Here is a 14464-nt window from a genome sequence, read left to right as displayed (position 1 = left end):
GCTGACTCAAAAAATAATCTTTCAGATCTATAACGACTCCTAAATAGCACATTCGTTTCCCTCCATCTAATCCTGTGTGAAGGAGTGTCCAAAGCATGGTCTGCCAGTCCCGACTTGCCATAGTAATAGTAGCGAATGTATCTTTCATGTTCTTCCAGGCGGATGTTTACTGATCTTCCTGTTTGCCCATAATCGGCCAAGTCACAGTCACATGGAACTTCATACACTCCTGGGTGTGCTAAAGGGTGAAGTTTATCCTTTGGCAAGCGGATCAGAGTTGCCAGCTTGACATGAGGCTTGAAGGTGGTGCGAAGGCCATGTTTCAACAATACTTTGGCTATCTTTTCCGATGTACCTCTGATATAGGGAATGGGGTACATCGGAGGTATCAGAGGTACATCGGAAAAGATAGCCAAAGTATTGTTGAAACATGGCCTTCGCACCACCTTCAAGCCTCATGTCAAGCTGGCAACTCTGATCCGCTTGCCAAAGGATAAACTTCACCCTTTAGCACACCCAGGAGTGTATGAAGTTCCATGTGACTGTGACTTGGCCTATTATGGGCAAACAGGAAGATCAGTGAACATCCGCCTGGAAGAACATGAAAGATACATTCGCTACTATTACTATGGCAAGTCGGGACTGGCAGGCTTTGGACACTCCTTCACACAGGATTAGATGGAGGAAAACGAATGTGCTATTTAGGAGTCGTTATAGATCTGAAAGATTATTTTTTGAGTCAGCAATGGCTTTGAAGAATTCTCCCAACCTTAACAAATATGGTTGCATTAATTTGCCAAAAATTTGGGAGACGGTGATCCTAAGAAAAATCCTGGATAACTGCTGCCTTTTTTTTTTTTTTTTTTTTTTTTTTTTTTTTTTTTTTTCGTTAGAGGGTGCCAAAAATAGGACTTTAGATCTTTTGTCTTTTGCAATTATATTGTTTCACTCACTCACTATCGCGTTTACATGTGTGTTGTGCTCTGATGATGCTGAGTTGAAAATCAGCAAAATATTAGCGTTAATAAAACATCCTTGTGGATAAAAGTGTTTGTGGTGTTGTTAATACCGTGTAAAATAAGTCATGAATAACCATCAACGCCTAAGCTTATCAGTTAGATCACTGATAATGTCATTGATATAAAGGTTAAACAATACAGGTGCCAGTAATGAGCCCTGTGGGACCCCACTTGTAACCTTCTGCCTTCTTGATATTGCTCCCCCACACACAACTCTCTGATACTATCAGATAGTCAATCCTGAATCCATTTCACTAATCTGACATCTAAATTGATGTGCTGCAACTTAAATATCAGCTAATCATGTGGTAAATGTCACATGCCTTTGTAAAATCCAAAAAAAATGGCAGAATTTGCCTTTCTCTCTCAGCTGTCTTGTCACTTTATTATAAAACATAATTATATTACTAAAGCAAGAGTGCCCCTCGCCCCTTAACAAATCCACGTTGACTCTCACAGATAACATTACCCTCATCTGCCCAATGCTGTATATGGTCCCTCACTAATTTCTCCAAGATCTTAACAACTACTGATGAAACACAAACTAGCCTATAATTAGACACTTCCAGTCTGCTACCACCCTTATGCAATCACACTATCTTACCTCCTTCCACTTCTTGGGTACATTTCCCTTGGCCAGACTTTCATTCTCTCAAAACCAGTGGCACAATTCCATCCAGTCCCACTACTTTATTGACATTCAGAGTACTCAGTATTTGAAACATATTCTCCTCTTGCACTTGCCCTATCATTCTAGTATTAAAACCTACTTCTCCAGGATGAAATACTCCAATAAAGTCATTCAAAATTAAGTGGATATTGAATGCAACATTATTTCTTAGCCGAATAAGAAAGTCAAAGATAGGAAATCTAATCTATGAGTTTCATGCTGAATATAGAAAACTATATAAATGAGGATTGGCAAGTCCAAGCATAAACCAACACCTGGTAGTGCAATGCCAGGGCAACTCATAGTAAAGGTGGAGCAAGCTCCAATCATTGTCCTTAATATTTTCCCATAATGTAAAACACAGCTCTTAGGAGATGTATTACTGTTCTGCATTATGAGAGAAGGTCACTACCCAGACCGGTTTCGACCTTTTTTGAGGTTTCATCAGTGAGTAGGTAGACCTAAATGAAATACTAAGATTTCAATGGTCAGAACTTATATCTTTACTGTACGAGTTGCCAAAAAAAGTGCACAAATACAATTACTGAAATAAGAGCCAACAGGCTTCACTTTGGCAAAGTAAAATTATTCAAAATTAAGTGGATATTGAATGACACATTATTTCTTAGCTGAATAAGAAACTCAAAGATAGGAAATCTAGTCTATGAGTTTTAAAAGAGGTAAACCGTGAGTAGACATATCGGTACACAATAAATAATGGAAAAAACTCACGTAGAAAGATTATTTATTAGTATAATTTTCGCCTGTGACACACAGGCGAAAATTATACTAATAAATAATCTTTCTACGTGAGTTTTTTCCGTTATTTATTGTGTATCTAATCTATGAGTTTCATGCCAAATATAGAAAACTATATAAATAAAGATCGGTGAGTCCAACCGTAAGCCAATACCTGGTAGTGCAATGCTAGGGTGGCTTGTAGTAAAGGTGGAGTAAGAACTGACCACTGTTTTTAGTATTTCTTAGTATTATTATATTATATTGATTACAACAAACCTCAGAAGTCTGGTCTAGCACAACACAGTATTAACACTACTCATAATATCCAGTGGGATAAAGCTATTCTCCTTTGTAGATGCAGGTTCAAAAACGAACGCTTCTTTAAAGAAAGTTGTGAAGCTATTTTATACCGACCGAATTTAAATCGAAATGATTGTCTCTCTCTCTCTCTCTCGAAGATCTGGGAGACTTTTATTTTATGTAATCATTAAAAAGCCAATTATCTTAAATATTAATTATTTATTAATTTCTTTCATTTCCTAACTCGCGACAACAATGTATTTTAATAGGTGATCCACCGAATGTTCATTACTTGTATTCCATTCCTATCTGTTTGTAACACTGAAGATGTACTATTAGTTTCAGTATGAAATATCTGTACCTTATTTATTAATTAAAAGTTATTACTGTGGACTTACATGTTCTTTAATAACAGCTCCTAAGAGATGTATTACTGTTCTACATTATGAGAGAAGGTCACTACCCAGACCTGTTTCAACCTTTTTTGAGGTCCCATCAGTGAGTAGGTAGACCTAAATGTATACTACGGTTTCAATGATCAGAACTTATATCTTTGAGTTTCTTATTTAGCTAAGAAATAATGTGGCATTCAATAACCACTTAATTTTGAATAATTTTACTTCGCCAAAGTGAAGCCTGTTGGCTCTTATTTCAGTAACTCCAATAAAGTGTTCATTGAACAACTCCACTATGTCCTTTGCATCAGTCACTCTATTCCCATTTTTATCCAACGATGTCATTCTTCCACAATCATTTCTTCTCCTATTGGCCACATAGCTAAAATTTGTGCACATCTTTCTTGGTACATGGTGTTAGTGATAACTAGTTTGTGTCTAGAATGGAAATCCAGTAGGTACTTTAGCATTATTATCAGCTTTACCTTTTTTCTCCAAATTTTCCAAATGCATTTTTAAATATCTTGTATTCATTTCCTACTCTGCTTACATTTCCAACAATGGCCAACTTTTATAGTTATGTAGCTTTTATCCTCTTCTGTTTTCTATGGGTCAGCTGCCTTTTCTAATGACTCAAAAAATTCCTCCATAGTAGAACCTTCTATTGGACCATAGGCACAAATAAGTCTCATTGTCCAACTCCCTATTATGTAGACCAACATCACCCTACTTGATATTGCTTACCATTCAAGACAATTATCTTTGTTTGATATTGAAGAGCTACTGCTTCAAACTGAATACATGATTATCTGAGTGAAGACTCATATATTCCCATATACAAATAATAAAAACCTTTCCATTACTTGTATATGGGAAATATATGACTTCTGCATTACTTCAACCTTGGTATCATTTCTGGGACTAGCTCCCACTGATAAGACTTCAATAAAGATCAAAACCGGTCTGGGTAGTGGCCCTTTCCATAATACTTAGCATTATGCACATCCAAAATGATGTGTGTGCTTTGTATTATGAGATACTAAGGCAATTAATGTGAAGTCATTATCCCTCTATGTACAAGTAGCTTAGTTGTAAACTTTGTTTACGTTTGTTTGTTTGCTTACACTTGAATAAAGGAATAAACCCTGAATATAATTTCTTCGCATCTTTAATTTAATTTAGTTTCAAAAGATGGGTCTAGAATATACATATTCTAGACCCATCTTTTCTTGTATTTCATGATAAAGATAGCTATATATGCAAGAAATAGATTTTATTTGAACATGGAAGGATTTGGAAAGATTATGGTTCTCTGGGAATTTGGAAGTGTTGGGGGAAGGAAAACTAGGCAGCATATTGTGAAGGAGTTTTGGAGTTTGTCATAGCATCAGAAGTCCTGATTGTAACTGAGATGTCTTCTGTGTTCCTGGTTAGAGTGACATACAAAAGCATCAAGGAGAAAGGAATTTATGTGGAAGTGTAAAGAAGGTTATTTTAATAGTTTTAAAACCAGTTTCGGGTAGTTTCGTGAATAGAGGAATTTGAAGATAGAGAGATTACCTCTCTATTGGAGGTGGTTAAGGAATATTTGTTAGTAGTAATAGCAGACAGCAAGTGAAAGAAATCAAGTTAAAAAAAAAAAGATAAGTAATTTGACGTAAAGTAGTTCCACTCAGTAACAAGCTCATCCTACCACCGAGCAGAACCGCTCATATTCCAGGGAAAAGCATCCACTGACAAGGCCCCTCATGGGACACACTCCTTGGAGACTCAAAATGCTCCCTCAAGTCAAACCCCCCCAAAATCTAAGCTCCCCTCACTGGGAACTAGATTTGGAAGAAACCTAAGAGAGCAAAAACTCTCAGTACTAAGAAACTTGACGCGTCGGAGAGGTGTACTTTCCGTAAGCGAACTCTCAGTCGGTGCATAAAGTATTATATTTACTAAAATAAAGAGCCAAAGGCTTCATTTCAGCTATGCAAAATTATATAAATTAAGTGGATATTAAATCCAACATCATTTCAAAGCTTTCATGAAGAAACTAAAAGTTTCTTGTGAAAATTGACCAGAGAGCTTGCGGGAGAGCTTTTAGTGTTCATGCTTTTCCTATTAGGTTCGGCTAGGTCAACCTGTAGTATGGCTGCGGTGTATTCCCACAAGCTCTCTGGTCAATTTTCGCACGAAACTTTTATAGTTTCTCTATTCGACTTTGAAATGATGTTGGATTTAATATCCACTTAATTTATATGATTTTGCATTGCCGAAATGAAGCCTTTTGCTATTTATTTTAGTAAATACTTTATGCACTGACCGACAGTTCGCTTATGGAAAATACACCTTTCCAACACTTCAAGTTCCCTAGTACTGAGAGTGTTTGCTCTCTTAGGTTTCTGCCTAGTCTGGCTCCCAGTGAGAGGGCTTAGGGGTTTGCCTGAGAGAGCATTTTGAGTCTCCAGGGAGGGTGCTTTCTGGCATGTTCCATGTGGGACCATGTTAGTGGGTGCTTTTCCCTGGAATATGAGTGGTTCTGCTCAGTGGTGGAGTGAGCCTGAGTGTAACCAACATTGAGTTGGACAATCTTTCGTTCACTCTTTTTGAGTGGCCTCTGTGGAATCGTCTAATTTTTAGAGAGTGACCTTTACTTAAACAGTGTCTCTGACGAAAACAATGAGTTTGAAACAGCTGTCAGACTAGTGAAACCTATCAAATGGACCAATAGAAGACAATATATGGGTGCTTTTAGCATTTGTGCAGCTCATAGTATGGCAGCAGTGTATTCCCGCAAGCTCTCTGGTCAATTTCCACACGAAACTTTTATAGTTTCTGCACAGAACTTTCATAATTTCTGTATTCGGCTTTGAAATGATGTTGGATTTAATATCCACTTAATTTATATAAGTTATTATTGATTGAAATTCTGAATGTGTTATAAAAAGTACATATTGGAACATACCCGGATACTTTGGAGGCAGAGATGACGATTTCAGTAGGTAGTACTGAGTTTAAAATTGAGTTTAAAATTAGTAAGAGGTTAAAAAAATTTTGAAAAATAAAGACCAAAACTTGTGCATGAAATTATGAAATTGGAGAATGAAACATAAATAAATGAAAAAAATAAAAACTATAAATTACGAAAAAAAGTTAAGAAAAAACTAAACACATGAAATATACATAACAAGCCAGAAGTAGGAATGATGTCTAGTTAGGTGTATGCTGGCTGTTTCCAAGATATTCTCATCACATACTGGAAGGTGAAAACTCATTAATAAGAGTGAGAGACCTCCAAAGAGTCAAGGACTCATCAAGGGAGGTCACATACTACACACACTAGCAGTCGTATTTGTTCATGAATTCATTCACACTAATTGCACACACAACATCCAATGGTAGTCCATTTCACTCTGTGAGAGAAAAATCTAGCTTTTGCTTCTTTCTTGACAGCATTCATTCTTGGCTTCCAAGAATGTCCTCTCATCCCTTCCCCACTCTCTCTCTCTATGAAATAAAAAATTTGATCTACTGAAATTCTGCATAACCATTTCAGAAGTAGGTAAGTCTCAATGATATTAACCCCTCTTTTTCCTGTTTGCTTGTATCTGTAGCCTAAAAATTCTCAATCTGTCTTCATAATCAGTATTTCACTTTCCTGATATCAGTTTTAACACTCTCTCCATTGTATCAGAATTGCAAAGGAAACATGAAGACTAGACGTATGCACAATAGTCCAAGTGATGTCTTATCAAGTCTTTGTAAAGACGAAAAATGACATCCTTATCTTTACATGTCAAAAGTTTCAGCATTGCTGTTATCCTCTGAGTTGTACTTGCAATCTTTGTTATATGGCCCTTGAACTTCGACTTCCTACCCACTAAAACTTCAAGATCCTTAGCCTAATCCCACCAGTATGACTACGCTGCATGGTTCACAAAATAAATTTCAAGTGGAGGTTAGGTGATTTGAGAGTAAGAGAGAGAGTAATTTATCTTATTTAATTGCTATTATGGTGAGATTAGATTGGATCATTGCATGTTTATCACATATTGGTCAGTTCTTAAGGCAGGAAATTCTGAGCAGCATGGTTTTCTTTCATTTTCTTGAAAATCGATAATGGAGAATAATTTATTATTATTTAACACCTCCAGGGAGTCCAAGTGCTCATTGAGGGAGGGAGGACACCTGCTCTACAACTCCGTCTCCACCATTCAATTACCACCTACACCAACTACGTAACTACCCCAACTATGCAACTACACCAACGCCATCTACTGCCGACCACCACTGATATTTCCACAAACAATCACAAACATCCATGCCCACGGTGGGATTCGAACCCACAGCCTTTTGGTTAGAGAGCGAATACGCTATCCACTTGGCCAACCATTCTGGCAAAAAAATTATCGTTATTATTATTATTACATAACACCTCCAGAGAGCCCAAAGACTCATTGAGGGAGGGCACCTGCTCTACTACTCTCCATCTCCACCACTCCACTAACTGCAAATACTTTCATCATCTACACCAGTGCTATCTACTGCCGACCACCATCACTATTTTCATAGACAGTCACAAACATTCATGCCCACAATGGGATTCGAACTTGCAGAGCGGATATGCTAACCACTCGGCCAACCAACTCAGTGCTATATACTCTTTAGTTATTGGTATTTGTATTGGTACAACCTACCCAGGTGTGTTCAAATTTGTACTCTTTATAATGCATTCAAAATTTCAATTAATAAATTAAATAGAAAATAAAATATTAATATGTAGCCTTTCTCGTAGAAAGGCTTAGACATTGGTTATACATGCTTATTAAATAACTTAAGGAATTTACAACATACAAAGGATATAAATAAAATTAAACTTTAATCTATATTTCCAATATTTCAGCAATGTCACGTTGCCATCTTCACAGGAACTTAAAATAAAGACACGTGCCCGCCGGCACTACACACAGTAAATGAGGACGAAGCAGGAAGCTATTGTTTCTCCGAAAAGTCCTGATGGTGCCCTCTAGTGGGTTATGTAGGCATTCTTGGCCGTTGGGCTGAAGGTCTTCTGATGTACATCTTTGATTGATTTCCCCCACATACAAATTAGCTAAACATTTGGCCAAAGTGCTCACACATTATACTGGCAACACACCATCACACATAAAAAAACTCAGCCCACTTCAAAGCCAGCATAGAAAACCTTGCACTCCAACATACTGACATAATGGTCAGTTTTGACGTCTCCTCCTTATTCACAAATGTCCCACTCAAAGAAACCTTAGAGCTAATCCAAGCTAAATTTCCTCCCGATATCTCAGCCCTATTTCAGTTCACAATGAACTCAGGCTATTTCATTTGGCAAGGAAAATTCTACAAACAAATAGAGGGGACAGCCATGAGTTCATCACTCTCCCCCACCCTTGGCCAACTTCTTTATGGAGACTTTTGAAGAGAAAGCCTTAAAGTCTGCCCCACAAAAACCAACCATATGGCTTCGCTACGTTGATCATATGTTCGCAATTTGGCCACATGGCTCTAGTCACCCGCCGGTCTGATGGAACCTTGGTTTTCTCATTTTATAGACCCCCCCCCCTTCACAATAATATGGAGTTATGAAGACACTACAAAACAGGGCTAAACTTATCTGTTCAAATGGCAATGCCCTAACCACAGAACTAAACCACATCCTCAACACTTTCTCAGCCAATGCTGCCCCCCCCCCCCCCACCAAAAAAATCCAAAAAATATTGAAACCAGTAAACCACAACCCCTCCCCTTCACAACAAGGATTACTTTAAATCCATCACCATTCCCTACATCTGAGGCACCTCAGAAAAAATTGCCAAAATCCTAAAAAAACATGACTTGACCTCATATTATAGGCCATATAGAAAATTGACATCCCTTATCCGCTCCACTAAAGACCAATCACTTCCCCAAAATCTACCTAGTGTATACCAAGTCCCTTGCTGCTGTAAGCTGTCCTACTTTGGCCAAACAGGCAGGACAGAGAATATCAGAATTTCAGAATACAACGACTACATCTGGTTTCACCAGTACAACCACTCTGGTCTTGCAGACCATGCTCTGGATACATGCCACAGAATACGGTGGAAGAAAGCCACGGTAATACACCGTAGTAAATTCAAATTTGAAAGGCTATTCATGGAATCAGCCTCAGCCCTAAGAAACATGTCAAACCTCAACAAATTTGGTTGCATGAGATTGCCCCAAATTTGGGAGACATAAATCAGAAGACCTTCAGCCCTACGGCCAAGAATATCTACATAGCCTGCAAGGGGGGGGGGACACCATCAGGACTTTTAGGAGAAACAATAGCTTCCTGCTTCATCCTCATTTTGCTGTGTGTAGTGCCTGCATTCACGTGTCTTTATTTTAAGTTCCTGTAAAGATGGCAACGTGATGTTGCCGAAATATTGGAAATATAGATTAAAGTTTAATTGTTTAATTTAATTTATATCCTTTGTATGTTGTAAATTCCTTAAGTTATTTAATAAGCATAATATGTAGCCTACTGTTTAAGTGCAGCTGCATGCTATTGCATAAGCCTTGTTAGATATACATCTCTACCCTGTTACATTATACGAATGTCATATTTTCAATATTATTGTATTTTCTGCAACTTTTCTCTGAAGAAACTGGAAAATTAGTCTTACTAATTGGTTTCATTTACGACCTAATTTACTCTTTTACATCTCTTCAGTACATCATCATCATCATTATTATTATTATTATTACGGGCAACTCCAAGGAGTCCTTAGACTCATCGAGGGAGGCCCCAAATCATGTTCATCACAACTATTCGACATTCATACAGTATCAATCATACCTCGCTTTAAACTCATTCACTGTCACAGCATCCACCACAGACTCTGGCAGCCCATTCCACTCATTCACCACCCTAAAAGTAAAGAACCCAGCTCTAACACCCTTACTAACCACACTTTTGCCCAGTTTCCATGGATGTCCCCTAGTCCTCCCACAACCAGCCCTGTTCTCAAAAATATCTTCTGAATTAATTTTATAGAAACCCTTCAGTAATTTAAATGTCTCAATCATATCTCCCCTCCTCCACCTATCAACCAATTTTGCAACCCACAAATCCTCAACCTGTTCTCATAAGGTTCATTCCACAGACCTGCTATCATCTTGGTCACTCGCCTCTGGATCCTCTCCACCTCCTCCCCATCAAGAAGAAACCTAGGTGACCAAATCTGGGCACAGTAGTCGAGATGGGGTCTTATCAAGGCTCGATACAGAGTAATAACCCGCTTGCCTCTGCCTGTCAACGTATTCTTCAGCAACCAAGTAATTTGATGAGCTGATTTCACCCCTTTTGCAATGTGCCCCCTAAACTTCAACTCCTTATCCACCAACACTCCTAAATCTCGTGCCTCATCAATTTCCTGGAGTACAGTTCCACCAATGTAGTAAACTGCTGCTAATCTTTTCACCCCAAAATGTATACATTTTGGGGTGAAAAGATTACACCTTACATTTTGCCACATTAAATTGACATCCATTCTCCTTAGTCCAGACCTCCAGTCTATCCAAATCATCCTGCAAAATTTTGACATCATCTGCATTCACTATTGCCCTACCCAACTTTGCATCATCTGCAAACAAATTAACTGTTCCTCTCAGATCCTTTCCTATATCATTAATGAACAAATTAAACAGAAGTGGTCCAAGAACAGATCCTTGTGGCACACCCTAATCACAGGCTGGCTTGTGGACTCTACTCCTGAAAAAACCACTCTCTGATATCTCTCCGTCAACCACCCTCCTATCCATCTCACCAGCCCTATATCCATTTCCATATGCTGCAATTTACTGATTAGAATTCCATGTGGTATCCTGTCAGAGGCCTTAGCAAGGTCCAGTAGAATCACTGTAAACCCATTACCCTTATCCAGTTCAGCCATCACTGTGTTATAATACGTGAGCAAGTTACTGAGGCATGACCTATTCTTCACAAAACCATGCTATCCACGATACAGAATCCCATTTTTATCTATCCAATCTTGTATTTTCCTCTTGACTATTTTCTCCAAGACCTTGATAACGATTTCTGTTATGCTGATTGGCCGGTAATTTTCAACAGCAGCCTTGGAACCACCTTTATGCAGTGGAACTATTTTCCCCTCTTTCCACTCCCTTGGGACCGACCCAGACCCGAGGCTCAAATTAAACAAAATGGTCAAGGGCACTGACAATTCTTTAGCCGCTTCACATACGACACAAGCTGGTATACCATCCAATCCCACAGATGTATTAATATCGAGGTTCTGTAATGGACTATTTACCTCTACTTCATTCATCACAATTCCAGTATAAGCTGTTGGTTCTTCCATTCCTGCAATGTCACCACCTGGATGATATACTCTTGCAAAGTGCTCGCTCAGTAATTCCACTATATCAACTGATTTGGTTACCTCCCTACCCTCAGCATTTTTTAAAATCATTCTGCCATGAACATTTTTCCTTTTACTTGCAACATATTGAAAAAACTGTTTTGGATTCTCTTTAGCCTGCATGGCCCATTTTCTTTCGTAATCCGCTTTTGCTTTTCTTACCACCCTTATTACCATCCTGGCCTGAGCTTTATACTGTTCCTGCACCTGCTGGTCACCTTTCTCCTTAAATTCCCTCCACAATTGTTTCTTTTTTTGCAGCTCAAGCTTGATAGTGTTATTCATTTATTTAATCCCTACTTGATTTATTATTCGGACTCTTGGTATATAGTCAACCATTGCCTCCTGCAGACACTTCTTAACCACCTCCCATGCACTATCAACATCCATCCCTTGCAGTTTTACATGCCATGGCACTGAGCCAAGGACACTCCTAAGCTTGTCATACTTACCAGCCCGGTAATTCCACATGTACCCTGTCTTAATTGTAAATTCCACTCCTTTAGCCACCTTCCAAGTCATGACCTTATGATCACTCTCACCAATTGGTGGCAACGTGTTCGCTACAGCCACATTCTCAGATGCAATTACTAGGTCAAGCACTCTCTGCCCCCTAGTATTTTCCACTACATGCTGTTGCAGATGGTTGTCCCTTAATAACCGCATAAAATCCAATTCCTTCCTCCCATGTGCCCTCTCCTCTTTCCACTCAATGTTACCATAATTGAAATCACCCATAATAATTACCCTCCTTCCACTCATTTCTATTTGCCTATGCATACTATTCCCCACCATCTATTCCATCACCTAGTCTATAGTAGCACCCAATTGTATATTTTGTTCTGCTAGACTCTCTCACACCAAATAGCCTCAAATGTGCTCTTTTCTCTATCCTGCAGTTCAACTTCTATACTCCTTGGCTGCAACTCATCAGCTATCATTAATAACCCTCCTCCTCCCTTTTTATTCTCCCTGTCACTCCTGAACACGCTATACCCGTCTCATTCAATCCCACTAGCTTTATCATCTTCTGTCAGCCATGTTTCACTAATACCAACAACCTGTAGTCTGAAAGTGCCAAAGATTACTCTTGCACCTTATTTTCTTGCACATGAAGTATTTGTTTTCTGCTTATCCATTATCTTCTGTTGCCTGCTGCTAAATGTAATAATTTAGTCCATTCCTATACAGATATTTTCTCATGACACTGAAACTTTTTGTGTCATTGCTCTTCTCAGTTTCCTATCCTCATAAATAATTTCTACATTTTACCTTTACCATTTCTTCATATCTAATCTGTATGGTCATCCATTTGTGACCACAAAGTATTATTATTATCATATAATATCACATATTTATCACAGCTGTTTTGTGGATGTTCTTTATATTCATGATCTTTCTTGTCTTATTTCTGAAAATGCACACTTTCAGTATTATGGCATATAGTAGTGGTTTAAAAGCCTGATGGTTTTGCCTGTACTCATGAATGGATTTCGTTTTTCAAGATATTTTTCTATCTGATAGAACAATAAACTGCAATCTTTTTGTAGTGTAGTTGTAAAGATGGCAACATCCACTCTTTGGAAAAGATCCAGATTCAGTTCTTGTCACCTATTTGAGAACTATTTCTCTAAAATAAGAGCTTTATCAACTGAAGGTGAGTTTGTTGGCCTCATACAGCGGTAGCAGAGTATTTCGTACAAGGTAATTAGTGTTTTGCCACAAACTTAGTTGAGCACATGTAGCAAAATTCAGTGATGAACAGAACATCACCAATAGAACCATAAAATGACTTGAGTCAGAATTCTAATTTAAGGGTAGTTGTAAGAGCTTGGAACTTTGGATCTGAGAGGTAGGGAAATGTATAAGATAGGACCAAATTTGAAGACTGAGAAAAATATTGGGAACCTGATCTAGAGGCTGAACATATTGAGAACCTGGACTTACAGCTTGCAAAATATAGAATCTTAAACAAGAAAAGTGCACAAATGAACCTGAATTGGGGATTGACGTCAGAGCTGCATAACTTTAGTTTGAATATGGCTGAGAATCGGCACAGATATTATTATTACCATCTGACCTCCATAAAGTCAGAGACTCATTGTGGGAGGTATGCACTATTGCACACAATGTTCATCTAATTGTGCTATAAACTGATTCATTGACTCTGCATTCACAACATGCTCAGGCAATACATTCCACTCTCCATGCAAAGAATCTTCTCCTCACTATGCTCACACTCTCCTTATACAATTTTTTACAATTTCCTCTTGTGAACCCCCCCCCCTTCCATTCTATGAAAAATCTCTTCCATAATAATCCTTGACTAACTTATATGTCTCAATAATATCCCCCCCCCTCTTCCTCCTATTCATGAGGCTTTGAAACTTACATTCACTCAATCTATCCTTGTACTCCACATTCCAAAGCCCACTGATCACCATTGTGAATCTTCTGTGAACTCTTTCCAACATATCCTCATCAACAGAATAATCCATATGAAGCCTGATCAAGGCCTAATACAATGGCATCATAACCTCTCTATTTTTGCATATCAGGGTCCTCCCCATCATTGCATTATCAAAGTGACGTCTTCACAACTTGGATAATGTCTGAATTTCAAGTTCTTGAACACCATCACTCCTAGATCTCTCACATCTCCTCTATTTCCTTTAAAGTTTACCCAACAAGAATCTATACTTTGCATTTCATCGTTGCTTACCTAATTTCAAAACCTTACACTGTGCAACATTGAACTGATAGTTCCACTTACCTGCCCATTCTTACAATCTATTCAAGTATTTGTGTAAAGCCAATAACATCTGCTTGACTCTGCATTGCTCTCCCCAGTTTTTCATCATCTGCATATCGCTAATTAAACCCATCCCAATATCATTAATATACAAATTG

General features: G+C 38.3%; 1 protein-coding gene across 2 annotated transcripts in view; it reads left to right on the top strand.

Moving 5' to 3' along the window:
• LOC150100863 (N-acetylgalactosamine-6-sulfatase-like) overlaps positions 1-14464 on the top strand; it is a 355136-nt gene that overhangs the window by 173849 nt on the left and 166823 nt on the right. The gene's annotated exons all lie outside the window — the stretch shown is intronic.

The sequence above is a fragment of the Typopeltis vanoorti genome, chromosome 12, assembly GCF_054136105.1.
Source record: "Typopeltis vanoorti isolate ZY-2024b chromosome 12, IOZ_Tvanoo_1.0, whole genome shotgun sequence".
In the NCBI taxonomy this organism is placed as follows: domain Eukaryota; kingdom Metazoa; phylum Arthropoda; class Arachnida; order Uropygi; family Thelyphonidae; genus Typopeltis; species Typopeltis vanoorti.
Note: the sequence above shows the minus strand (reverse complement) of the source record. Positions and strands in the feature narration are given on the sequence as shown.